The 26,965-nt window shown below is 37.5% G+C and overlaps 1 long non-coding RNA gene across 5 annotated transcripts in view; it reads left to right on the top strand.

Annotated features, from left to right (window-relative positions):
• Positions 1-26,965, top strand: part of LOC108711475 — a 47,517-nt gene that overhangs the window by 1,423 nt on the left and 19,129 nt on the right. Inside the window, exons 2-9 of one of the 5 annotated variants that reach the window (XR_005966364.1) lie at positions 10,288-10,390; positions 13,687-13,844; positions 14,775-14,831; positions 18,401-18,532; positions 22,435-22,518; positions 23,389-23,447; positions 24,122-24,224; positions 25,089-25,222. This is a non-coding gene — a long non-coding RNA (uncharacterized LOC108711475). Of the gene's footprint in view, positions 1-6; positions 73-10,287; positions 10,391-13,686; positions 13,845-14,774; positions 14,832-15,749; positions 15,850-18,400; positions 18,533-22,434; positions 22,519-23,388; positions 23,448-24,121; positions 24,225-25,088; positions 25,223-26,965 lie in introns of those variants that run through there. The other 4 variants (XR_001934909.2, XR_005966365.1, XR_005966366.1 and 1 more) reach the window with 4 other exon arrangements.

The following is a 26,965-nucleotide window of genomic DNA, read 5'->3' as shown; positions in this document are numbered from 1 at the left end:
AGCAAACTGATTCAAAGTGAGCCAGAGGGTGCAGGGAGAAAGGTGAATGGGATATCTCCAGCCTGGAGAGAAGTAAGTACTCTTTTAAGGCTTTCAAGCTAAGGGGGGGAAAACTTGATACTATAACTTTAAATATAGTGGGGATGATAGAGTTGGGAGTGCAGAGCCTGAATGGAATGTGAGACTCGCCTTTAGGAAAATCCCCATAGCCAAGGTAAAAGCAGCATGAAGTGATCTCCTCTCATCTCATTCCTTAGAAGGAAGAGAGCCAGTCTGCTACACCTTCTTGTTTGGGGCAGGGAGATATGGGACTTCAAGCATTCGCCCAATTGGAGAAAAAAAGATCTTGAGGATTTTTTAGGCAGATTATGGAAGAATATGAGCTCCACATCATCCCTGCACTAAACACATTGCACCATTACCTGAGTATTTTGGGGCATAATATAGCCTGGCATTTACTTATTTGCTAGGAGTGTTTAGCAACTTTATTGCATTAGATGGATGCTTGCTTGTGCTCTGATACGATGAACTCACACACACAATATATATATATATATATATATATATATATATATATATATATATATATATATATATATATATATATATATATATATATATATATATATATATATATATATATATATATATATATATATTATAGCTGTCTCCCCTAGGGCCCCAATATATTGGGACATTTAATTATTGCCCTGCAACATGGGGGTATGTGTAAAGCACAGCGGTGGTGGGTGATTAATTACAAAAGTCTCAATGGGCACAGCCTTGGTGCAATTGATGCTCTAGAATCCCCACAGATTGATCAAAAGAAAAATACTGTAAAGATTTATTTATATGAACATGGTGCTGTTGTGCACCCCCACCCCACTCACACAGTCATCTTTTGTATCTAATCCTCCCTGGCCTGTCTTCCCTTTTAACTAACACCCCCCCCCCACCGGTTTACTAACTATCCACCCCTCTTATTTGTAAGTTCAGCACAAGAAAAAAAAAAGATTATATACACATCCACACAGAGCTAAATATGTCACCATGACATCAGTATGTCAGAAATGCAACCATAGTTTCACATGTCATTTGTCTGCCTTTAAATCATGGGGATGGGGTGGGGGCTGATTTTTTAATTTTTAATTTTATTTAAAAAATAAAAACAAATCTGTGCTACATTTTTATTTAACCTAATCGCCAACATTTCCTTTCTTTGACACTGTAAGTAAAGAAGTGATAGACATCATTTCATGCTAATTACATGTTTCCCAGCTAATGGGGATTACTATTGGTGTTGCCATCTCAAATAAAGCAGGTAGGCAAAGTAATTACAGGCTTTAGGGGGAAGGAGTCTGGGATCTTATGCAACTAAAGTCGGTCGCTTGATTCTGCTATAAATAGGAGCAGGTAATAATGCAATTATGTAATAATAACAATAATAATAATAAATATGTGTAAGCATAAAGGGATCTTTGCTACCCTATATAGTGGTGACAGTGTTTAGAAGTCTGGGTATTATATAGTAATAAATATATATATATATATATATATATATATATATATATATATATATATATATATATATATATATATTTAATGTTGCTGAATAAAATAAGGGGATTTAAAGGAATTTCGTGTCCCAGGGTGTAACATCCCATGCCCACTCTAACACAAGGCAGTGCATCAGGATTCAGTGATTGTGAAGTTTAAAGAGATCAGTTGGGATCACTTGAAATATGTGCTCCAGCTTTACCCCCGTAGCCACATGAGCTTTTATTTAAAGCAGAGTGGAGTTCACTAGCTGAGGTTTTTTAAACTTTGGCCCCCATTGTAGTGATAGCTGCAACTCTGCTCCCAGGGGTCAGGGGTGAGGATTGCCTTGGTCCCTGATTGTGAGGCTAAAACCACAGTACCAAAAACCCAAAAAAGCCCCAACAGCCCAACGTGCTAAATTTAGACTTTACTATTTATTATCTGCTTCTTATTTTGTGCCATATTCCACATTTATTTTAGCAGTAGAATGGGAATGGTGGCGCTTTTGCTAAAGAGACTCGCCTGGCATTCCCAAGACTGTGCCTTTGTGTTGCAAGGAATGGGGGTCTCTGAATGGTGTGAAAAGGGACCTAGAGGGTCGCTTCAAATCGATTTTACTTGTTCTCTGTGCCTTTTCGGATCAATGACTCTCAATGGTCTTATATGAGCTCTTTCAACCCAAAAAAAAAACAAAAAACTTGTGCAACATTTTCTCTCTGTATTCGTGCTAAATACAATAAATTTGGTGTGGTTTTTTTTCCAATCAGAGAAGTCTCTTATCATAAAAACAAGCGGCCAACGTAATTAAGCCCAGGCAAAGTAGGATGATTTTGATAATTAGCATGTGCTTTTTTAAATCCACCCTGCACTGAAATAAACACGTTCATGCAGGCTGGAGATAAGGACTAACAGGTGCCTCTTGTAGAATTCTGGTGTCATTTCTATATTATTTCATAGTGTCCTTTCCTCTGTGCAAATAATGTGCAAGTTGAATGCACGTGCATTGTTTTGCCAGTATAAATGCAGTGGGTATACTGCCACAGAGACACCCACATTTCCTTTTAAAATAACAGCAGCAGCAGCATAGGAAGGTAAATTCAAATCTAAAGTTGACAAATCAGATGCTAAATTTGTTTGCCAGCCCACGTTTAAACCCATCAAGGACTGGCCACATAAAAAAAAACTATATTTGAACAAGATCTTCCAATGTGTAATGTAATTAATACAAGTCATGCTATTACAATGTATTGCTGGATTTAAATACATTACGGCCATAAAATCCAGAGCTGAATGCAGCGGCCAGGGTGGGCTGCAATTATAATTTTTTGTTGTTGTACCACCTTTTTTTATAGAAAGAATCGCCATCTGCATCCCTAGGTCATACTATATTGGTATAAAAAAAGAATGTAAATAAATACTGCAGCAGTGAAAATGGGTAAGTTAAAAATTCACCGGTATTGTCAAGAGCAGTTACCCCCACAGAGCTGATTTATATACAAACTTTTACTTACGTTTGGGCTTTAAGAAAGGGGGGCGTGGGAAAGGATTACAAAGAAACTTATAGTTATTAGTTAGGTAACTAGTGAGGTTAGAGGTTAAAAAATACAAAAAGGAAGATAGAAAAGTCTATCTATCTATCTATCTATCTATCTATCTATCTATCTATCTATCTATCTATCTATCATCTATCTGTCTGTCTGTCTGTCTCTGCCGTCTATCTTCTGTTTTACCAGTACTTCTCCCTCCAAGCATTCCCCATGTATCTATCAACTTTCTATTATATTTCTTGGTAATCATACCCCTCTCCTTCTAATCACTATCTATCTATCTATCTATCTATCTATCTATCTATCTATCTATCTATCTATCTATCTATCTATCTATCTATCTATCTATCTATCTATCTATGTAATATCTATCTATCTATCTATCTATCTATCTATCTATCTATCTATCTATCTATCTATCTATCTATCATCTATCTATCTATCTATCTATCTATCTATCTATCTATCTATCATCTGTCTGTCTGTCTGTCTGTCTGTCTGTCTCTGCCGTCTATCTTCTGTTTTACCAGTACTTCTCCCTCCAAGCATTCCCCATGTATCTATCAACTTTCTATTATATTTCTTGGTAATCATACCCCTCTCCTTCTAATCACTATCTATCTATCTATCTATCTATCTATCTATCTATCTATCTATCTATCTATCTATCTATCTATCTATGTAATATCTATCTATCTATCTATCTATCTATCTATCTATCTATCTATCTATCTATCTATCTATCTATCTATCTATCTATCTATCATCTATCTATCTATCTATCTATCTATCTATCTATCTATCTATCTATCTATCTATCTATCTATCTTTAGGCAGACCCAGTGTCTAGGTTGCAATGAACATTATTGAGCAAGCCCAGCGCCGGACAATGCAAGAAGCCCCCTGCAGAGCTGACTATTGATTAACACAGAGGCTGATATGTCCCCACACTAAATATTTACGGATCACAAACAAATAGCTGGGACCTGGGCGCTCATCCCTGGCTGTGAGGAAGGAGAGGGAGAAGTTAAATCAGTGTATTAGTGTCTATAGAGCACTGAGCACACCCTGCTATAGAGGGCTTTAAGATGTGTCTTTAACGGGATGAAAAGAGTTAGGAAAATCGATAGTAAGTGATTAGGAGACCCAGCAGTGACTATTCTCTTAGTGCAGACACAACATTCATTTATCTGCAACAGGAGGGAATTAAAAGGCAAGTGTAAGGACAGAGATTTACAGCAAAGCTCAGGGCAATGTACATGGAGCAGGGAGCTAACTGCCCTGAATGAAGGCAAGGCAATGGGCCATCAGTTAGACTTCACAGCTTAGAATAACGATGTCACAATGGGTTTCTGCTCTGGGCTTGGATCTGCCCGCTTACTTATCACTAAGCAGGTGTCTGTAACAATATAACATTTCAAATTTACAATTTAGGCTGTTTTTATTGATTGCGTTTAGTTGGTGAAATAACTAATGGACTGAATAAAAGTTAGTTAGCCAGGGATGCCACAATGATCACTAGCCAGGGATATGAGAAATGGTCACTAGTAATATGGGAGTGGAAGCACTAGGGTGTGTAAGGGAACTAGGGATGTGAGAAATGGTCACTAGTAATGGGAGTGTAAGCACTAGGACGAGTAAGGGAACCGGCGATTGAAGGGTGCTCACAAGGGAACCAGGGATGGGGAATTTATCACTAGGGTCAGAGTCGTTTGCTCACTATGGGGCATTTTGCTGGACATACACAGGCTGTTGTGCATCAGGAGCTGGTGGTGCAGATAATAAACAGGCGCTGCTCGGTAGGAATGTGGCGCTGCAGGGGTGGCACAGGCAGCTCAGACTGAGAGACGCAGTGACAAATCGCTGAAGGGAAGCAGAGCATTTAACCCTTGTCACCGCGTTGATGGCAGAGGACGGGTCTAGGCGCAAGGGGCTACTGGAAACAAACTTTGAGGTTAGACACATCTGCTAATAATCACCCTGGTCACTCCTCCCATTGAGAAAATGACTTTCCAATGGCCTTAATAAGCCCTCTCCATCTTCATTACGCTAGTGAAGTCGCTGACTGCCTCGCCTATTTACCTATTGACTGTGTGTGACCCAGTGCTAACCATACTCTCATATTACATAGGCTCAGATTAACCCATTCGGGCCTATACGGTTTATCGATCATCTAGGGTAAAGTGCTGGGTCACAGTCAGTGATTTATGGATGAAGCAATGCATCAAATTAAATAGGATTTATTAAATCCGAACACTAAGAGAGAGAGAGAAAGAGAGAGAGAGGTCAGCCTTTTATTGGCAGTGAGTGGGTTAAACCCTGCAGCCATTCTTCATGGGAGAAGCTAAATCTCAGGTGCTCAGTCGCAGCAGCAGCAGCTTCCTCAATCCTCAGACAATTGCAGCAAGAGGGCACCTTCTCACTAGATAAACTGCTAGCTCCCTCCCTTGCCATTCCGTTTATCTCCACTGGCATCAGTCTCTTTGTACAAGGAACCGGCGTTGAAAAGTCCACTACAGGTGCTAAAAAGAGCAATATATTTACATAAAGCAATCCTTGCTGCTGCTGCTGAGCTTGTCTCCCTGTATCCAGGCAAAGCAGCTCAGAAACGCCTGCTAAACGCTTGTGCGATCGATATAAATATCCAGGTAGCAGTAAAGTTCAGCGTATTTCCCAGCTGAACCCGGCGACCAAGTGACTCACTTGTCATTATCAGCAATAGTAAGTGCTGTGTTTTGGGTAAGTGACACTCACAAGAAGCAATTTGACACTTTGGGGCTGAATATGTTTGTAAACAAATCCACATGCCTTTATTTCTGCAGGACCTGCAGCTCTGAAGCCACAGGAAGGGTAGGTAAACCCAAAAATAATCTATTTGCCTAGTAAAAGAAAATCAAATTCTAAGCATGCATTCATTAAAAAAAAAATATATAATACTAGTATTGGAAAATGTAATTGCTATTGGGTGCAGTTGCTGCCTGCACAGCTGGTTCTGACTTAATGTACAATGTAGCAAAATGTCATGCTTCTTCACCTGTCTGTCAATCAGCTGACTTCTGCAGCATCGTTTCAAAAGTCATAACCACCAGGGGAGAGAACAGAAAGATAAAAGCAGATGCCCCCTTGAATTTCATTTATAAATTGTGTAATGCATGTATAATGGAAAGTGGCCTAAAATTAGCTTTCATTAGGGATTTCTGGGTTTAGTTCCCCTTTAGCCAGGGGTAGATGCACACACTGCTTGTGAAGGGACTGGGAAGTTTGAACCCATTCTGCCTGATTCTCACTATCTATCTAGTCTGTGCCCTAGGGCCGCTGAGAGAATGTTACAGATGCAAGATTGCTTTCAGAGTTCTCTCACTGATGATGGATTACCATGTCAATTTAAACGGCATAGGATTAATTTGTTTCAATGATTTCTCTTTAGGATGAATGCCAGTCTTTTTTTTCTTTTTTTATTATCTGTTTTTACTTCCTTGATCAACAAGAAGAAATCAAGAACAAAAAAAAAAAAAGAAAGAATAAAAAAGAAGAAGAAGAAACTTCTCTAACATTATATTTTGGTGGCTGATTATTGCAGGGGACAAGCTAGGTGTTACCGTTGCCTATGATTTATTTGGCTCAGGGCGCAGGCTCCTAAATCCTAAAGGAGAAATGATATTGGTTCCAAAAAACTTTCCCATAAATACTTGTCTGCTGAGTTATTTAGCGCAGTGCACTTCTCACATACAAGGACTTCATTTGTCTTGGATATTAAATGGCACATTTAAGTATTTTACTTAAAAAGGCAATTTATTTCTCTGATATTAGTCCCATCATTTCTTGGGAATAAGTGCTATTAAAGAAAAAAAAAGAAAACACAAAGAAACATAGAGCAATATTTCGTCTCAGTGTTCTCAGTGAATGAATGGGTTAAAGATAGCATAGCTCAATTAAAGTGGCCTACAATTTCATTTTATCTTATGTGAAGCAGAATTTACAGATTTTAAGGAACTCAGCAGAGTTGTACAAACAGAAGATGTAGAGGCTCCTGACCACAAGATCTTATAATCTAGATTAGTGGAAACCAGATTCACATCTCCATGAATTTATGTGCCTGATTAAGTAGGGTATAGGGCCAATAGCAGCTACACAAAAAGAAACTAAAGTTTGTGCTTCCAGGTATTAGTGTTCTTTATGCTCATTCAGTTTATATGGGAACTCTGTTCTTTTGCTTAAGGAAAAAGAAAATGTTATTCTAAGCAACTTTCCAATATACATAAATTAATGAATTTCAGAGGCTCCAAGTTATGTGGAAATGTAATTGCTATTGAAAGCAAGAGGTTTTTTTTTTGCATTCTCTGCACTTCTTTTCTGACTACTGAAACAATGTAGCAGAAGCCAACTGATCTACAGACCTGGAAAAGAACTGATTTCAGCTACACTTTTTTCCAAGACTCAGAACGAGGGGACAGAGAAGGGTTACGGCACACCACCGCAATGGTGTTTAAAACAATTGTATATTTGTCATTCATTTATATTGAAAGGCTGTTTAGAATTGCAATTATAAAAAAGAATACATGTTTTTGGGTAGAGGTTCCCTTTACAGACAATTTTGTGGAATGCGCTTTAGTAACTTTACTTTGCCTTGAATGATTGTGTCTACCGAGAGGAATTGGTGATAATCAGTGACATGTTGTAGAGAAAGTCGATACACGGAAAACATATTTCCTATTTATGTGTTTGTACATTGAAGATAAGAATGACTGTTTTATTTCAAAAAATAGTATTGGGATGTTTGTGAAAGTTCTCATTCATCCAGGTCATGGTATATCTATAGAAGTAAGTCAAATCAACTGGACTCAGCAAGTCCAGTTGATTGGACTTATTTCTATAGTATCAGGATATCTGGGCAACAGAATCCTTCTCACAATCATGTCACCCACATGAGGCCACATATACCCACATGCACCACAAATTATATAGGAATACATATTTGGGACACTATTATTTGTACTGAGTGCTGGGCAGTTTTCTTTTACTAAATACATTCAGTTTACCTACATTTCAAGACGTGGCATCGTTTCCTTTGACGTGCTAAGCTTTATTATCTCAGTTACGCTAATCCCGTTAAGAGCTCAAAACCTCACAGTGATTCAAACAGTGGCATTCATAAATATATAAAAGTTTAGCCATAAAGCATGACAGAACTGTTGCTTTGTGAGAGGCAGGAAGGAGCTGTAACTGAATACGTTTCTCCATCCAATACAATTACAGGTATTCGTTATCCGGAAACCCGTTATCCAGAAAGCTCTGAATTACGGAAAGGCTGTCTCCCACAGACTCCATTTTATCCAAATAATCCAAATTTTAAAAATGATTTCCTTTTTCGCTATAATAATAAAACAGCACCTTATCCTTGATCCAAACTAAGGTATAATTAATCCTTATTGGAAGCAGAGCCAGCCTATTGGGTTGAATTCATGTTTATATGATTTTCTAGTAGACTTAAAGTATGAAGATCTAAATTACGGAAAGATCCATTATCCGGACAGCCTCAGGTCCCAAGCATTCTGGATAACAGGACCCATACCTGTATATTTCTTTATTTCAGTAATTTCTGTAGGCACAAACTGCCTTTTTAGAATTATGTTATTTCTATTTCTTTTAATCTGTTTCGAGGAAGTATTTATAGTCTTCCTTGCTCATAATATTTATTAGATTTATTTGAATACTCTGCACCTCTTCAAAGTCAAAGTACAATGCTATCTGGTAGCTCGGGGTCAGTGACCCCAGCCACCGCACTGCAAAATGATGTGCAAATTATCACAGAAGAATATTGTTGTCTTCCCCTGGTATTTAACCGCCGTTTGTTGTGTCTGTCTCTTTCATTAGCCTAACAACTGAAAATTAGATGTAGTTTCCTGTTACGCAGATAAGGAGGGGACAATAAAATGAAATTTACTTTAATAGGAACATTGCTTGATCAGCTGATCTACATACACAGACTAAGGGCCCAATTCACTAAAAAACACTGCCAATTGCTGTTTATTTCTTTCTCTCTCTCTCATTTTTGCTATATATATTTATATACAGGTATGGGATCCGTTTTCCCAAAACCTGTTATCCATCTTCTATAGACTCCATTAAAATTAAATATTTCCCATTTTTAAAAATGATTTCCTCTCTGATCTCTGCAATAATAAAACAGTACTCTGTATTTGATCCAAACGAATATATAATTAATCCTTACTGGAAGCAAAACCAGCCAATTGGAGTTTATATAATGTTTACCTGAATTTCTAGTAGACTAGTAGTAGTACGAAGATCCAAAATACAGAAAGATGCATTATCTGGAAAACCCCAGGTCCAGAGCATTCTGGATAACAGGTCCCATACCTATCTATACATATGTGCAAGAAAAATGACTAAAATGTGAATAATAATATTACAATTTTACATTTTGGTAACCTTTAATCCCTAAAGCCAAATTTCTATAACATTTAATTTCCCTTTAATTTCAATAATCTGCTGGCCAGATGCCAGGTAAGTGTCTTTTTCCCCCAGTATATTAATGCATATATATATATATATATATATATATATATATATATATATATATATATATATATATATATATATATATATATATATATATATATATTAGAACCCCCATTTTACATTTTTTCAGGGGACCAGAAACAAATGGTGCATAATCCAGGAAAATCTAAAATCAGGGAAATGTATAATATATAGGAAATAGGATGGACCACAAAACAACAATGTAAAATGAGGGAAGACTGAAAATCAGGGGATTTAAAATTGAGGTTCCACTGTATACAGGTATTGGATCCATTATCTTGAAACCCGTTATCCAGAGAGCTCTGAATTATGGGAAGGTTATAGATTCCATTTTAATCAAAGAATTCAAATTTTTAATAATGGTTTTCTTTTTCTCTGTAATAATAAAACAGTACATTGTACCTGATCCTAACTAAGATATAATTAATCTTTATTAGAAGCAAAGCCAGCCTATTGGGTTTAATTAATGTTTAAATATTTTTTTAGTGGATTTAAGGTATGAGGATCCAAATTACAGAAAGATCTTTTATCCCGGACTCTGGATAACAGGTCCCACACCAGTATTTGTAGATGTCATTTTAAGGAATGTTAAAAAAAACAACAACATTCACATGGTTACAGTCTGTATTTTATTTTATAGAGCACAAGAGCTGAGAGAGCTTCATGCCTAAGGATGCTGGGGGAGCCCGTGGCAAAGACAGCTGGGGGGACCCAAGTTGGAAATTCCTGCCCTTGCTTGAAAGGTAATTCCTTTTTAGATCCCAGGTACCAGATTAAATGAAAAACTGTATGTGTTTGGCTGTGATACAGTATATAAAAGGATAGATTCACTGGGAGATTTGCATGAGGACCTGGAATGAAGACGTTATGAGGCTGGGATAGGGTCCTGGAGTTGAGGTGCTGGACACAGAGCGAGACACCTATTGAATAGTATGTGAGGAAGATTAATAGGAAGTGTCATGGGTGGGAAAGCTCTGCTTTGCTCTATATTCCTAACAGTAGCAGATAAATTACTGATGAACGCTGAGTTATCCTCCCCATTCCCTATCATTAGACACTACATCAAACTGAGCACTCACTTGCAATCGAAAATGCCACATTGCCTGAGAAAACAATATTATGCCTGCTAAGTACTTACTAGGGCAGAAGTGTAGGATAATTCCGTTCTTTTTCTTTCTGTATGATACAGCCAGTACATTAATTTGCCTTAAACTGTTAACCCACTAACTGCCAAATTAAAGCGAGCACTGCATTTCCCCCAATCCCTAGAGAGGAATGCATGACATATGACCTGTCACTAAAAGGAATGTAAATTAAAGGAAAAAAAAAAGCACACTCTATGCCTTCCAGTTTTGCTGGGCAGAATAGCTTTAGTAAGCATTTATTTGCCTAAGTGATATTCTGTATGCAGCCATTTTGATTTCTTATACACAGGGAGACAAATGATAATCCAGTGGATGATTGCTTAGTTGGCTAAAGGAGGCGGACTGTTGCAAATATTACAATTTAATACAAGCTTCAGCATACTGAGATGAGAAACTTTGTAAATACAATCAATTAAAAACTCTGTACCGTTTCTGAAATAATCAAGTTTATCTTCACTGTTCCTCTCTCATCCTCTGTTTCTTCTAATTCTGTCTTCAGCCAGGAGTTGGGTGTCAATGAATGATCCAATATATCGTATAGGGGGGCTCCTTTTGCCTAGAGCTCACTCTATTAAAATCACCAGGAATCCTGTCTCTCTACATGCAGAATTTGTGCAAAAGGCAGTTATTTTGTTAGATTTTGTTTGGATTGGAATCAGTTAATTTGAGTGAGCTCTATATCTGTTAGGAAAGGAAGCCCCCCTATAAAATATTGTTTTATTCATCATCTGACACCCAACTGCTGCATGAAGAAAGAATGAAGAGAAACAGATGCTGAGAGAGGAACAGTGAATATAAACTTGATTATTTTTAATTGATTGTATTTAGAAAGTTTATTATATCAGTATGCTGAAGCGTATATTAAATTTTCGTTTTCGCGATAGTTCCCCTTTAAGGGCAGATTCCCCAGTTTTACTGGTAGTCTTGTGACTTTACTAGGAAAACCCATTGGCTGTTCTCAGAGAGCAGAACAATTACATGCAAGATTAAGTGCTGATTATTAAGAAACAAGAGGCCCCCTGTCCTGAAGAGCATACAATCTAAACAGGTAATTCACAGAAGCAAATAGGAGGGTAATAAATGCTGCCGTTTTACTGTGATTTTATATGTGCCGAGACTAAATCAGTATTATATAAATATGACCTACAGCAGATACTGTAGACACAGAACATCAGGTCATATAATCTGATTTATTGATCATGTATATAATATAATGCATATTTATGTTCCAGCTATAGATAGATGCACATATATAATATGCTCCATATATAAATAAAATATGTGTTGTTATGAAACTGTGAGTAGGAAACACATTTTTTACAGCTCTGAGTAACTATTGCTGTGATTTACTGCATTAATATTAGGCAGACGTATATTCACAAGTCGGCGATATATCCCATTTTATGCAGTTAGTTAACACCTTGCTTACCCGGGAACCAACGTGGTGTAAAGAAGCCTCTCCGAATATGGTTTGGCAAAAAGAAAATCCGTAAGGACAATTCCATTTGATATGCATATCATCTGCATGTAATCATCATTACAGCTCAGAATGTTTGCACATACATAATTACAGAATGGAACGCTTTCTTGGGCTGTGTTTGAATATCCAGACAGTATAATAGCAGCATGAATGCACCTCGGAATATGAGCAGTAGCATTAGCAAATATTTCTAAAGCACCAACATATTCCATAGCAATGTACAATAGAATGTAGGTCATATCTCACTGGCCACGTGGAGTAACCCTTATTGCTGGGTTATCCAGAAACCCATCATCCAGAAAGCTCAGAATTACGGGGTGGCTGTCTCCCATTGACTCCATTTTATCCAAATAATCCAAATTTTAATCTGTAATAGAAAAACAGTACCTTGTTCTTGATCCAAACTAAGATACAATTAATCCTTATTGGAAGCAAAGCTGTCCTATTTGGGTTTATTTAATGTTTCAATTATTTTTTAGTAGACTTAAGGTATGGACATCCAAATTATGGAAAGATCCGTTATCTGGAAAACCCCAGGTATCCCCCTGGATAACAGGTCCCAGACACCTAGTCCATTTGGTGCACTCCACATACTATGTATATACCAGGGTGCCACAGCAACAAGAGCATATGAATACAAACAAAATAAGCTGCAGTTTATTTAGATACAAAACACATGCAGAATACTCAACGTTTCAGTGATATACCGGGACCTTTATGAGGAGCATGTAAACAAGTAATCGTCTATAGGGACACCACTATATATATATATATATATATATATATATATATATATATATCCACCATTAAGGTCCGCACTCGTCGTTAAGGACTGAACTCGGGTGCTGTGTGTAGATCGTGAAATCCAAAAGTCCAAAGGTTTACACGCACACCGATGTTGATATAAATGTTACTTTATTAGGAAGTCATTAGTTTATTGCATCAACGTTTCGGTTCGGAATCTAGAACCTTTCTCAAGATGCTTTTCCCTCTATATATATATAGTTATATATCTTCAGTATCCGCACTCCAATCAAGCAATCTCAGGGGTGCACGGCCAATTCTCAATCATATAATCAAAATCTGGAATAAAGCATTCCTGGGCCAGCACTTCCCTTTGTAAAACAAGTGTCTTTTTATTATTTCATTTCACACATCACACATAGATATATATATATATATCTATATATATATACAGTATATATATATATATATATATATGCAAGAAAGATGTGTGATGTTTATACCTTTCTATTATACAGTGCTATGTTTGCATTATATAAATATGTGTTAATAATTAAGTATAGGAAAACACTTCTGCTTGTTATCTGTTCATTACGGGGCTGGTGAAAATACATGTTCAGTCTCTTCTGAACAAATCTTAACCAGATAAATGTGTCTAATTTTTCCTTAGACTTGCTATAATAAGTCCTTGGCACTCCACCAGCCACTGGATTAAAACTAACCAACGTCGGGCAGCAGCAACATTTGGAAATCACAGGACTTTTATCAACTTCCTGCCACATTTCAGCACTTAATCTCTGGTACACGGCTTCCCTGCTGACAGAATGGGTAATGTAGTATTTGCTGGTTCCTGCACCTTTCTTTTTAATTTTCCTTTTATATTAATGTTCTAAAAAAAATAAACAGGTATGAGATCCGTTTTCTGGCAATCCGTTATCCAGAAAGTTCAAAGTTATGGAAAGGCCATCCCCCACAGACTCCATTTTAATCAAATAATTCAAATAAAAAATAAATATTTTCTTTTTTTCTGTAGTTATAAAACAGTACCATGTATCCGATCCAAACTAATAGACGCACAGAAAATATTGCACAAAACGAATTTTCATACAATATTCGGCGCGTCTATGGTGGGCAAAGAACTGACCTTTATCGGCAGAAGGCTTGGATATCGGTCGGCTTGTCGAGAATTTTTTTTTCTTTTTTGGATGCAAAACCTGATGTGGAAAACCCAACATTCTGAGCATTCTGGATAACAGATCCCATACCTGCATACATGAAATGAAAGACCACCTCTCCAATAAATTGCCAAACCAACATTTATATATTTTGCATCACTGTGCAGCCAAAGTTTTGGTTCCCTTTATCAAGAGCGGTTTAGTGCTATTATATATCTATATCTAGATCTATATCTATATATATATTTACAGGTGTGTCATTTATTTAATACAAATGGGAGAATTTACCCCCATTTTTTTTTATACCAGTTTGAGTCAATAGGAAAATTCTTTAATCCTCCATGGACATGGAACAAAGATCATTCTAACCTACTCTATGGGTTTTTTTTTTTTTATAAACTCATATAATGTTAGACAAACACACAGATACACATCTGTTTTTTTTCATATTGCAGAATTTAGTATTTGATTTACAGTGCAAACTGATGAGTATCTGATGAGTATATCCGAAATGTTAGCATTGCTCCTGCCTTGCCATGTATCTGTAATTACAGCCTTAACTTGTGATAACTTTCCCTTGCAGAATAGGAAGACTAAAAGATAGGCAAGACCATTTTCCATTCAAGCAGAATCAGCACAGGTAATGTTATTATTTACTTGTTTCTATTCTATCATTATTATTATTACAGGTATGGGATCTGTTATTCAGAATGGTCGGAACCTGGGGTTTTCCGGATAAGGGATCTTTTCATAATTTGGATCTCCATACCTTAAGTCTACTAGAAAATCATTTAAACATTTAACAAACCCAATAGGATCCTTTTGCCTCCGATAAGGATTGTTTATATTTTAGTCTGGATTATTTACAAGGTACTCTTTTATTGTTACAGTGAAAAAGGAAATCATTTTTAAAAATTTAGATTATTTAGATAAAATGGAGTCTTTGGGAGATACCTGTATTAATAACATTCTGATAAAGTGCTAAAATATTCTATATAAAAAACATACAGATGAAGAGGTAAAGAATATGTCGGCACTATACAAGTATGTGTTAATGTAAATAATAATATGGGTCATTATTCCATGTATAATTCAAATAAATGGTGCCTTTTTAAGTGGACCAGGTCCTATGTATCCTAGATTGGACTTTGCTTTATCTGACCATTAAATGTATATATAATTCATCCAAAATATCAACAGTCACCCTCTAAAGAGCAAGACATAAGCAAGAGCGCCAGCCATGACTTTTGCTTGGGAACCTAGTTTACGGGATCTTTTAAGCGGTTAGATCGTTAGATGCTTTATTATTTATATTTGAGAGATTCACTGAGTACCTGATATCGCTTGTTAGTTTATTCATCCCCTGCTGAATGAAATGCAACAATGCACCATTATCTCTCTCTCTCTCTCTCTCTCTCTCTCTCTCCCTCTCTCTCTCTCTCTCTCTCTCTCTCTCTCTCTATTTCTTCTGCCATTAGTCTCACTTCTTCCGCTTTTTACTGTTATAGTTCAGTTGAAACAGTTCAACTTACATGTTTTTTTTTAATCTGGGACAAAGCCTTGGCAAATACAAGAAAAGCGTAAAGACTCTGTGTTGACTCGAATTGAACCCAACCGCCCTCCATCCTTTTGGGCTCAGTATATAGTTTACTTTACAGGTATGGAAACTGTTATCTGGAATACTCGGGACCTAGAGTTTTCTGGATAAGGGATCTTTCTGTAATTTGGATACTTGTTTATGTCTTAAGTCTACAAAAAAATATTTTAAACATGAAATAAACCCTGTAGGCTGGTTTTGCCTTCAATAAGGATTCTTTATATCTTAGTTGGGATCAAGTACAAGGTACTATTTTATAAAAATTATTTTTAAAAGTATGAATTATTTGGATGAAGTGGGACTATGGGAGATGACCTTCCTGTAATTCGGAGCTATCTGGAGGACGGGTTTCTGGTTAACAGATCCCATAACTGTATTACTGTGTGTATGATAACGTTATTTTTTTATACACATTAAATCATATATCATACATACATTATGCCAATCTTTTATTGCCCACAATGCACTTTTCCTTACTGCCATTCCAGAGTAAATGCACCCACTCATCTGGCACAGATTCACTTGATTCTGGAGGTGCAACTATTTGCCCAGTTGGTGAATAGATCTGTTTACCTGCACAATTTGTAGCCTCAAAATGGAACATCTTTAGGGTCAGGGCACACTCTCAGATTCGGGAAGATTAGATGCCCGGCGGCAAATCTCCTCTTCTTTGGGGCGACTAATCTCCCCGAACTGCCTCCCACTGGCTAGAATGTAAATTGCCGGCAGGATGGCACTCGGAGCGCTTTGTTTTCCGAAGTCCAGATGACTTTGCAAAACGAAGCACTCCGAGTGCCATCCCGCCGGCACATTCTAGCCGGTAGAAGGCAGTTCGGGGTGATTAGTCGCCCCAAAGAAGAGGAGATTTGAAACCGGGTGACTAATCTTCCCGAATCTGAGCGTGTACCCTGAACCTAAAGGTGTAAGGTGCAATAGGCACTTAATTGATTAAAGATACTTGTTTATCTGTGCCTCTCATGAGTTTATTGCCACTGCAGATAGAGACCACTGGTATTCCGAGTAACACTATTTACTACACATGAACTATTTTGAGCTACATTAAAACTGTAATGCTGGCATTTTGCCCCCCCCAGAGTGCCCATTAAACCTGTCTCATCATATCAGTGATTCATTGCTCCTAGCAATTTTAATGACTTGTTGATAGCTGCACCAATTGTTATAAAGTTCTAAGTCCTTATGGGGGGATAAAAAAAAATTTTCTTGGCCAACATACAAGGGACAGCAAGTCAATGATGTGGAAATGTGAAGCAACTTGGCTCAATCAGTGAGAAAATGGAAATGGAAAAGTTCACAGATTAGTCCTGACTTTTGGGACAGGCTGCAGATGGTTACTGAGCTGTGATGCTCGCCTTTGGATAAATAAGTTGATACGTGACAAAGTTACAATACAATGTTAACAGACAGGCAGTTTTTTTGGTATTTTGGGTTCTTGATTACTCTTAGGGGGTTATTTACGAAACCTCGAATTTTTATGGTCCGACTTTTTGTGGCAAAAACTCATAAACAAACCCCGTAACTTGGATCTTCATACCTTAAGTCTACTATAAAATCATAAACCTAAAAAGCTGGTTATGCTTCCAATCAGGATTAATTATATTTTAGTTGGGATCAAGTACAAGTACAAGGTGCTGTTTTATTATTACAGAGAAAAAGGAAATCATTTTTAAAAATGTGGATTATTTTAATATAATGGAGTCTACGGGAGACGGCCTTTCTCTAATTCGGAGCTTTATGGATATTGGCTTTCTGGGTAACAGATCCGATACCTGTTCCCCGATGCTGCAAAAAGCCAATCCTGAAAATCCGCCATCTCAGACCTGTTGAGGTCCTGTATAAGTCTATGGGAGAGGCACTAATCTCAATTTGAAGATATCGTGGTTGGCGCTGGGTTTATCCCGAAAATCCGAAAAATTCAGGGGTTAGCGGGCAGAAACGTTAAAAGATTGAGCGATTCAGGAAAAAAGTCTGAAACAATCTGATAATTTGGGTTTTTACTCGATTTTATCGTTTTTTCCCTGATCCGATTAATTTGAGTTTTTTAAATTAATAAATAAGGTCAAATCGGGCAAGGCTGTTTGGTCACAGTTTTTTAATAAAGCAATGAGATAATGTCCCTACCATCTACCTCTTTCCATTCAGTTATATAGAGCAAGAAAGCAGTGGAATGGTGTAGTGTTAAGTCAGGCTTCTCATTAGTGGGGCCATGGCTATACAGATATCTCTTATATGAGGCCCTGCAGCTAAATTGAGCTTATTTTATTGTACACGAGCCAGAATACTGAAATAAGGTGCGATAAAACAACCCAGCCCTTAGGGACCACCAAACAGGCCAGGATTTGGGTTTCCTTGTCTGAACCCAGGTGGTACAATCAGATGGCATAAGGGTGCTCAGTCATTTTGATTAACGTCCCTGTTTTCAGGCAAGGTTATTCTTAAATCCAGGCCTGTTATAGGGTCCCAAAGGACTGCGCTCAGAAACACAGTGTTACAGCACTGACAGATATGGATGTAAATAGTTCCATACCTTGACATCACTTGATATACAAGATATATGAAATTGTCTCTCTCTCTCTGTGTTGTGTTTTTATTAGGGCTCAATGAAACATTTTTTCCCGCACCAGTTTCTCTCTGATGCACCAAAGACAGAGTGGAAATACAGAAGATTGGAGTTTAAAGCAATACACCGTTATGAAAATAGATTCAACATATCTCCTAAGTGGAAGGTAAGAAACACGTCATCTGACAATGGGCTTTCTGTTAGAAAGTCACTTTTTAGGTAAGGCAATTGAGAGGTTTCTGATTGGATATTAATAGCGCTGGTATTTTATTTTTTTTGTGGACGCTAGGGAGTAACCACTAGGGGGCACCTATCAAGGGGTAATAGTACAGACATACATGCAAATTATGCCATTTTCATTTTACTCCCAACAGTCTATGGGAATTAGTTGTGAAGCTTTAACTGGCACACACAATAGTTATTAGCTAGTCCTAATTACTTAATCATCTGTGTCGATTTATTGTATGCAGATTTATTATATATTTATCTAGGGGCCTTGTGGCAGCTGGAGATTCCAACATAGTCCCAAAGCTAGGCAGGTTGTATGAATTTGCTGTAACTAATAGCATATCCCCCTCAGCAACTGATTATATTCTGTATTATTGCAGATATGCTCCCTGCAAGCTTAATGGTACAGATACGGGATCTGTTATCTAAAATGATTGGAACCTGTTTTTTTTTTTAGATAAAGGTTCTTTCTGTAATTTGGATCACCAACCTTAAGCCTTTTAACAATCATTTGAACATTAAAAAATAAAAACAGTAGGATTGTTTGCCACTATCATGTATTCATATAGCTTAGTTAGGATCAAGTGCAAGATACATACTTAAGTTCTGTTATCCAGAATTCTTGGGGCCTGGGGTTTTCCAGATAAGGGGTCTTTCCATAATTTGGATCATAATACCTGAAGACTACTAAAAAAACAATTTAAACATTAAACAAACCGGATGGGATTGTTTTGCCTCCAATAAGTATTAATTATATCTTAGTATGGCTTAAGTCAGGTATGGGACCTGTTATCCAGAATGCTCGGGACCTGGGGTTTTCTGGATAACGGATCTTTCTGTAATTTGGATCTTCGTATCTTGTCTACTAGAAAATGATGTAAACATAAAATAAATCCAAGAGGCTGGTTTTGCTTTCAGTAATGATATCTTAGTTTGGATCAAGCTACAAGCTACTGTTTTACTATTACAGAGCAAAAAGGAAATCATTCTTTAAAATTTGGATTATTTAATTTATAAGGGAGTCTATGGGAGATAGCCTTTCCGTAATTCAGAGCTTTCTGGATAACGGTTTTCTGGATAAAGTATCCCATACCTGTACCTGTAATTTTCTAGATAACATACTCCATTCCTGTACTGTTTTATTGTTACAGAGGAAAAAGGAAATCATTTTTACAATTTAGAATTATTTGCTTAAAAACTATTTTATGGCAGATATCCTTCCCTTTATATTGGAGCTTTCAGCATAACAGGTTTTCAGATAAGGGATCCCACACCTGTATTATAAGGAATCAGTCAGTTGCTCTGCTGAAGGCTGGCTGCTAGGAGGCATAGCTAACCGATGCAGTAAAAATAAATATTAACAATATATGATTAAAACAAATATCTTCTGATCTTACAGAAAGGCACTTTTTACAGAGTAAGTTTGGTAGCAGCAGTAGTAGCTGGAATGCCACAGGTAGGAAATGACATCAGGGCTGGCTTATGAAACCCAGGAATGCAGGCCTACAGTACAGGGGTCCTGTACTTAGAAAGACGTGTTAGTGGGTTTAAATCATGGTCGTTCCCTAGGCAGAGCACACACTGAGGGCTAAGATATTTGTGCCTTTGGACAGATGCTTCAAGTCAATCCAACAGCTCCGTGCAAGGCAAGATTAATGTTATCTGGAGTTTGTATAAAATGCCTTAGCCCAGAGAAACTATGTCCCACTTGTTTATGTAACACTTAAATCTACTATGTCTTTTTGTGTAATAACCCAAAGAGCCAGAGCTTGTAATTATTCAGTCCCCTCACTCTCGTTTTCGTTTAATGCTAAATATAAAATATGATCACTAGTGACATTTTTCACGAAATTTTGCCGCAAAAATTACGCCCATAGAAAAAAATTGTCGCGTCTCAATAATTTGTTGCACAAGTTGTTGCGTGTCAAAAAAAATTGACGCCTATGGCAAATTTTCAACATTTCGCAAATTTTTGCAGAAGTGAAACGGGTCAGATTCGCCCATCACTAATGATGATACTGCTTCATGGCAGACTTCATGCTTGTACTGTTTCTGCCAGGTGTTTCAACTCAAAATCTCCCCAACTAATTTGGACACATTTTTTTGTAAAGAATAGAACATATTATATAATGATAGTTACGTCATGTCTGTAGCGTCCTTCTTAGCCAAATATTGCACTAAATAAATAGCATTTCAGTGCACCATCATTGATGTTCATCATGATTTACTTTTATGGGGCTAGTGCTCTGCAATAATTTACAACAAACAAACAACAAAAAGGGATTGTTCACCTTTGAGTTACATTTTAGTATGCTACAGAGAGTGATATTCTGAGACAATTTGTAATTAGTTTTCATTTTTTATTATTTGTGTTTTTTGAGTTATTTAGCTTTTTATTCAGCAGCTATCCAGTTTGCACTTTCAGCAAACTGCTTGCTAGGGTGCAAAGTGCCCTAGCAACCAAGCATTGATTTGAATAAGAGACTGGAATATGAATAGGAGAGGGTCTGACTAGAAAGACGAGTAATACAAAGTAGCAGTAACAAGAGCATTTGTTTTTTTTAGATGGGGTCAGTGACCCCCATATGAAAGTTGGAAAGAGTCAGAAGAAGAAGGCAAATAATTGAAAAACTATAAAAAGATTAAACATTTGGATAGGATAGATACAAGCATACATTTATTTATTTACATTTTTGTCCCAAATGATATTTTGTTGCTGTGACTTTTCTAAAAAAAATACGTAGTCATTATTATTCTTGTTGGCTGCCTTATTCTGCCATACATCATAGCCCTGCCAATGCCAAGGATGTAATTATGGAGGTGCTTTCTCACACTATCACTCTTGTCTAGTACAAGGATAAGGCAGCCAGTCTCCTATGCTCTGAGAGATTAGTGCATGCGCTAAAAGAACATAGCGCTTATACGGTGCCACACATAATATGGCCGCCTTTCTTTCTTTCCAATCTTTCATTAGGGAAATAAATGATTGGAACAGCATGAAGTGAAGGGGAACTTCAGCTCCTTTTTGCTTCCTCATCTACCGATGTACCATGCACTCGCCTGGTAAATAATAATAATTATTTTTATCATCATTATCCTTCTCTATTCCTACGAATTTTACGCGCATTTCAGGCACGGCAAGTCACTGCCGTATAGAGCTAAATAAGTAGATAATAATATAATCTTTGCAGTAGGTGGATGATAAAGCTCATTCTGTACACTCATTATTATATACATCAGTCCAAAAAATCGAGTTGCAAATGGAAACATTACACCCCGTATCTTTTCTACGTCCAGAGGAAAGTATAGGAAATTATGTTGATAAATGAAATTTGAAACATTTGAATCGGCTCCAGAGAGCTCTGGCACACAGTCAACCTTTCTTTGGCAAGAACAAGCTTTTAAATATGCTTGAAATATGTACATGGACTTCGAAGTGTGATTTTGCTGTTCAATCGGTTTTGGAAGGGGGGGGGAAGAAAATGCAAAACTTTTAAAACTTTAGATATTTAAAAGAACTATTTACAAGAATAAAAAAAAAAAAAAGAATGAAAATCACTGGACATTGTACTCGGCACTTGAATTACTTCTGAGAAAATATGATACAAATTGGTGGAGAGAAACGTAAAAAAGTGTGTGTGTGTGTGTGTGGGGGGGGGGTGTTACAAATTCAGACACAGGGTATGTACAGCAGAAATAAAGATATAGGGATAGGGCTGAATTATATCAGGAAATGTATCCAACAACAGCAAACTTTACTCTTTTTTTTTTAATTAATCCAAAACTTAGTTTTGTTGTTTGTCTATATTTACTACAGTATATTGTACTTTTCTCCCTTAGCCTACCATAAAAATATACTCTTAAATGTTGCCAAAACTCGCTTGTACTGCATGAGACACTGGAGGATTCCTGGAATATCACATGGTAAGGCCTTGGGTAACCATACCCTGTACAAAAACACCAACAAAACCCAATAGTGTTAATGTCTCTTTAAAGGAGAAGGAAAGGTTAAAACTAAGTAAGCCTTATCAAAAAGGTCCATCTAAATATACCAGTAAACCCCCAAAGTAATGCTGCTCTGAGTCCTCTGTCAAAAGAAACACTGCATTTCTTTCCTTCTATTGTGTACACATGGGCTTCTGTATCAGACTTCCTGTTTTCAGCTTAAACCTCCTTGCCCTGGGCGTGAGCATGCTCAGTTTACTCCTCCCCCCTCCCTTCTGCTGTAATCTGAGCTCAGAGCTATAAGTGAGCAGGGAGAGACTCAGGCAGGAAGTGATGTCACACTAAGCTGCTACCCTACGCAAACAGAGAGTTTCTAGAGCTTTTTACTCAGGTATGGTAAAATATTTTACAGAATAAATATAGCATTCTAGCTTGCACTATTGCAGCTAATCTATTGGCAATAAATAGATTAAAATAAAATAAATGCCTCTGTAGCCTTACTTCTCCTTTAAGAGACTATGAAGTCCCTTTAAGAGACCACAAATCATCCACAATGTATGTGCAAGTGCCATTGCTATCAATTTGAAGGCAGCATTTACTGTCCTTCTGTCTTAAGGCTAACGTCATCCACACTTTGCCCTAGTTATTACATTGCCTAGGCTTGAGGGACTTAAATCTGACCAGTACATCATGGTAACATTTCCATTCAAAAGTTTTTTTTAAAGGCTTGGTTTAACCTGCATGTTTAGTTTTAAGAAGTTATAGAATGGCCAATTCAAAGCAAATTTTCAGTTGGTCTTCGATATTCAATTTAATTATTAACCTTCTTCTTCTTCTGCCTCTTTTCAGCTTTCAAATGGGGTCACTGACCCCATTAAAAAAAACAAATGCTCTGTAAGGCTACAAAGGTATTGTTATTGCTACTTTTTATTACTCATTGTCTATTTAGACCCTATCCTATATTCCATTCTTTTATTCAACTCAATGCATGGTTGCTAAGGTAATTTGGACCCTAGTAATCAGATTGCAGAAATAACAAACTGGAGAGCTGCTGAATAAAAAACTAAATCATGCAAAAACTGCAAATAGGTAAAAAAATTAAAACCAATTGCAAATTGTCTCAGAAAAACACTCTCTACATTGTACTAAAAGTTTATTTAAAGGTGCACAACCGCTTTAAAAAACATTACCTGTTTTTATTATACATTTTTAATTTTGCTCAGAACAACAATTTTGTTTTCAGATCCACAAACATATTTCATGGATAACAACTGCTCTTGCTTATTCCTACATGTTATTTCTGCTCCTGTTTATTCATTACTTGCAGATTATTCTGTAGCCGCAGGTGGAACTCAGTATGTTGTGCATAAATGTAGCAAGTGAGGACAACATCATCAAACATAGACACTAGTTAGATTATAACTGGGAGACGAGGCTCCCCTGTCTTAATGTTTCTTTGTATAGATGCAATGTAATATACTGGATTGGGTCTTGCTGCCCTGAAACCCCTGTAGCGCTGCATAGATGTGTTATACAAACTGTCATGTACACGCATGTAACTCATGTCTTAAATTCACAACAGGTTCTCTAGCGCAGACATCCCCAGCATTGTGGATCCCTGAATTCCTCCTGTGGTTGGCAACTTCCCTGGTGCTTTCTCTTGACACCGCCATGCATTCGGAAAGGTATTTAGGTGTTAAGCATATCTAGAAGTACTTTGCTTTCCCCAGTTTACTTATACTGTATGATATAATTGGGCAACGCCTGTATATTCCCTTAATAGAAATGCCCAGATGAAATGGTGACATATTCATTTATCAAAGCACACCTATGTATTTATATGACATTTTCTTTATAATTAGGTGTGTTTAGTGTGTCACTAAATGATTACAGCCACGCTATAGTGTGATGTTTTAAAACCCTTGTGACAGTTGTCATGTAAAATGAATGTATCCACCCCAGAATCCTTTGTACTACAGGAAATATTGTTGAGCCATGCCTTAAAAGAGAATCAAAGGCTAAAATTAAGTAAAGCTTTATCAGAAAGGTCTATATAAATACACCAGTAAACACTCAAAGTAATGTTGCTCAGAGTCTGTCCTTCTATTGCTTATACATGGACTTCTGTATCAGACTTTCTGTTTTCAGCATAAACCTGAGGAGCTCGGGCTTGAGCATGCTCAGTTTGCTCCTCTCTCTCTCCCTCCCTCCTCCCCTCCCTGCTGTAATCTGAGCCCAGTGCTATGAGTGAGCAGAGAGAGACTCAGGCAGGAATGATGTCACACCAAGCTAATATGGCAGCTGATATCCTAAACAAACATAGAGCTTCTAGAGCTGTTTACTCAGGTATGGTAAAGCGTTCTGCAGAATAAATATAGTGTTATAGCTTGCCCTATTGTGGCTATTCTATTGGCAATAAACTGCTTCTGTAGCTTTCCTTCTCCTTTAACTAATGCAGAATTTTCATTCTCATATCAGCTTCCATTCTATATCAATACAAATATTTTCCCTTTGTTTAATTGCTCAGCCATTTACCTTTACATTTACAGCACTGAAATAATAATCCAACCTATGGAAGTGTGTAGCCTGCCTGAAAGGACTCCTGTATCTAAGAGAGGTCCCTGCAATAGGATGAAAGGAAGAGGATGAGTGGTCTGTAGTAAGGATTCCTGAGTTCCTGGAGGTAAGCATTTACCTTTAGGGTTAGTTCACACGAGGAGACTGCCTCAGCCTTTCTTCCCATAGGCTATAATGAAAAGTCGCCTGCGCTAAAGCACACGCGGCACTGCGTTTTCCTAAGTTGCCCGAAGCTTCCTCAGTGAGGCAACTTCGGGGGACTACGGAAAACGCAGCGCAGGCGACTTTTCATTATAGCCTATAGGAAAACACACTAAGGAAAGACCTTGATGAACCAGATCTTTCTGGGTATGGCTTGCAAAGATACATCATGTCAAGCCTATGCAGGAAGGCTCCACAGTAAAGAAGCATTAACCTCTGTCCAAAAATAAATAATAACATTGCAAAAGTGCTCATGGGTACTGGGTTACAACCCTAAGTGCACTTTCAACAGAGCCAAAGTCATCACAGAGCTTGCTTCCGGTTTGAATTCCTTGGCTGCATATGCAAATTAGGGGTGGGGAAGGAAAAAGTTGTTATTACTTCCTTGTTTTGTTATGAAAGGTCACGTGATTTCCCTTCCAGCCCCTAATTTAAATATGCAAATTAGGATTTAGATTTGGTTCGGCCAGGCACAAGGATTCAGCTGAATCTGAATCCTACTACTGAAAAAGGCCGAATCCTGCCCGAATTCCGAACCTAACACTGGGTTCGGCGCATCCCTGAATCCTACAGAAATAAATACAATAGGAAGGATTCAGGTGATATAGTATGCCTTTATATTTTGCATTATTCCATGAAATATGGTTAAAATATAGGCAAGCTTTGTGTCCGCTAAGAATAATTCCTTAAACTCTCTGCAGACAATCCACCGCCAACACTCCTCAAACTGTATAAATCTACTGGGGTTTTCAGCGAACAAGTTTAAAATGACTTGTCTGGCCAACATATTTCCTCGTGCCAAACACAATGCACTGTTAAGCACAACTGTTTAAATGTACCACACAAAAGTAATTGAACTCTCTCCTTGGCCAAAAATCCAGCCTTGCAGCTGAAAGGCAAGCAGACTCAGACTTTATTTTAGAAAAATCCAATTTCTATTTATCTCGTTTTCTTCAATTAAAGGAGAGCAGGAGCTTGGAATAACAAAGCGTGTGGAATTTCTCCATTTTTAATCACAGAGTTTCCTAAATGGGCTCGGGGGGATAGGTATCAAAGTGTCACTGCCTGCGCAAGCTGCAAAATAGCTTACTTTGTGCCAAAAGGAATAGCTAGCTCGTACTATATACCTATAGCTGTTATTTCAGGCAATATTGAAGTAGACAAAATTCCCAGACCAGCATATAGTGTACAGGTGTGATGTGCCTCAGTGCTACGTATGCATGAAACAGATCTTAAATCAACTCGCTTAGTACATCTGCACTTCAGCAACTCCAACACACTGCACCCAGTTTCCTGCACCTGAGACACTTCTGGCTTATACTTTATGAATGTGGACATGCATAAAGTATTGCAACACCATGCTGAGCTTGCTGTGGCCATTAAGTGATGACTTCTAGCAGGGTGCATCACGCTTTACGATGACTATGCAAAGTCTCCCAGGTCTGAAATCGTAATAAGCCAACATGCGATGAACCACATGAGCTGCCTGGTGCATTCCATTCAGCCATGCAAAGTTGTTATACTAATGTTTTTACATGTCTGCCTTATGTAAACAAAATGAGAATTGGGTAACCTTTTTCTCTACAGTGCCATTCACACTAGGAATAATGACAGCTGAAGCTGAAACAGGTTACCTAAGTAATTACAG

Source organism: Xenopus laevis, chromosome 3L (assembly GCF_017654675.1).
Source record: "Xenopus laevis strain J_2021 chromosome 3L, Xenopus_laevis_v10.1, whole genome shotgun sequence".
Classification (NCBI taxonomy): domain Eukaryota; kingdom Metazoa; phylum Chordata; class Amphibia; order Anura; family Pipidae; genus Xenopus; species Xenopus laevis.
The sequence above is the reverse complement of the archived record's forward strand: the minus strand, read 5'-3'. Positions and strand labels throughout refer to the sequence as shown.